The 2118-nt window shown below is 38.5% G+C and overlaps 1 pseudogene; it reads right to left on the reverse strand.

Moving 5' to 3' along the window:
* Positions 1–632: 632 nt before the first annotated feature.
* On the reverse strand, positions 633–1775 carry LOC118981491 (twinfilin-1-like; annotated as a pseudogene).
* Between the last annotated feature and the right edge of the window lie 343 nt (positions 1776–2118).

The following is a 2118-nucleotide window of genomic DNA, read 5'->3' on the forward strand; positions in this document are numbered from 1 at the left end:
AGGGGAGGGAATTTCTGGGGGAAAAGGGAAAGGATTTACAGGAACTAGTATAAAGGACACATGAACAACAACTAAGGGGGGTGGAAATGGGAGGGAGGTGGGGAGCACTGGGGGGGTGGCTAGGATGGGAGTAAAAGAAAGAAAGCTGTACTTGAACAACAATTAAATTTTGAAAAAAAAGAAAAAGAAAATAATCTAACCTGGTTCTTAACAAATTTGTTAGATAGTGTGAATGTTTTACGGTCTTTCTCTCTTAAAGGAAAGAAAATTGATGCCTCACTAAAAAGCAACAACAGGCATATCTTTCTTTCAGACATTAGACTTTCTAGAATCAGCCCAACTGTATAGAACTTTAAGAATTATGTGCAAGTGGGGAGCCAGCACTAGGAAAACAGTGGGGCAAAATTAAACCTCACTACATCAAACTCTTTTTCTAGCTTTAAGTCAAAAATAAAAGTCATGAGGCTTCTGTAACATTAATTTTAAAAACACACAGAAGTAAAAAGGGCTATTTTTCAGAAAGTACAATTTTTTCCCTACTACAATCAACACAGAATGATTTCAGCTCTCCTGTAGTAAAAGCTGGTCTTTTAAAAAACTGGTATTGTACTGTAACACTTAATATAATGCTATTAATCAGGAGTGGCTTTGTTTCCAGCAGGACCTCTGTTAGTCTTTGAATTCTGCCTTTTCCTGCAGGACCTTTTGGTTTTGCAAAACTTGGCTTATGTGCATGCTGCTTGGGGTGTGCTTCTTCATAAAGAAAGTCAACAGTCAGCTCACCCCCATTTCTATCGCATTTTTCTAATGATGTCCATTTGTAGTTGTCTTCCTACAATTTCCATCAGCAGGCTCCTTCAGCTAGAATACAGCATCCATTCTCTTCTACTGTGTGTGTATCCAGTCATTAAATAAATAAAAACAATGGACTCCAAATAGTCTCCTTCATGGGAATGTTTACATAGAAGGAAATGGTAACATACTGAATCTTTGGGAATCCCCTTCAGCAAATATTTTAGTTCTGTATTTGTTGTGTGGCCAAAATTGTAATTTAATTTTTTATATCTATTTCCAGTTGCATATAGCTGAACTGTCTGTTTTTCAACTTTTCCAAAGCCTGAAAGCTCCTGGAGAAATAGGAAATGCTGTTCCTTGCAGTGTTTGAAGCAGTGTTTAATGCGGTGTTCAATGCAGTGTTCCATGCAGTGTTTGATGCTTGGTGTCCACACCCATGGCAGTTCGTATCTCATCAAATGTAATTCAATTCTTCCTCAGCTGCAGTCAGTGAGGCAGGAAAAGACTGTGACAGTAAATATTTTTTACGTTCATGTAATGATATATCTTCCTTTACTGTTCCAAATATTCGTCCTTAATGTGATCTCCACTGAACTCCTGTTTCAGAGCTGCTCTGGTTGCTGCATACATTTTTTGACAAACATGAGAATGATCTGGAGACCACACAACAACTGTCCATTCATATCCATGGGCATTCAAAACCTGAGGACTACATAGCACATTTTTCCTCCTCCCACAGGGGTAAAACGAAGTGATTATAATCCCCATCCCAGGAATCAGAAGGATAACTACATGACCCAATCACAAGTTTCTCTGTTTACTGATTTCCATTCCAGAGATGGAAGCACTGACATTAAAAATGGATTGTCATGCAGAAAGATTTCAATAAATACTTTCAGAAGTCTGTATTTTCCATTTCTTGCTCTGGCAAAGATATCTTTAATATCCTTGCTTGCTTGGATGGCGGTCTGGTGGGACATGGCAGCGGCCTTGGGCTCCCAGCTTTGGCGCTGGGTACAGTGGACAGTCCTAGTCAGAGACTGTAGGAAGTGGCCTACATTCTTTTCAAGTCCACATGGAACATTTTCCAGGATAGACGAGATGTTGGGACACAAAACAAGTCTCAATAAATTTAAGAAGGTTGAAATAATATCAAGCATCTTCTCTGACCGTAATGGTGTGAAACTAGAAACCAATCACAAAGAAAAAAAACAAAACCACACAAAGACATGGAGGCTAAAAAACATGTTACTGAATAATGACTGGGCTAACAACGAGATCAAGAAAAGAATCAAAAGACACCTAGAAACAAATAAAATGAGA

This window comes from Sturnira hondurensis, unplaced genomic scaffold, assembly GCF_014824575.4.
Source record: "Sturnira hondurensis isolate 20B ecotype Veracruz unplaced genomic scaffold, ASM1482457v3 Scaffold0024152, whole genome shotgun sequence".
In the NCBI taxonomy this organism is placed as follows: domain Eukaryota; kingdom Metazoa; phylum Chordata; class Mammalia; order Chiroptera; family Phyllostomidae; genus Sturnira; species Sturnira hondurensis.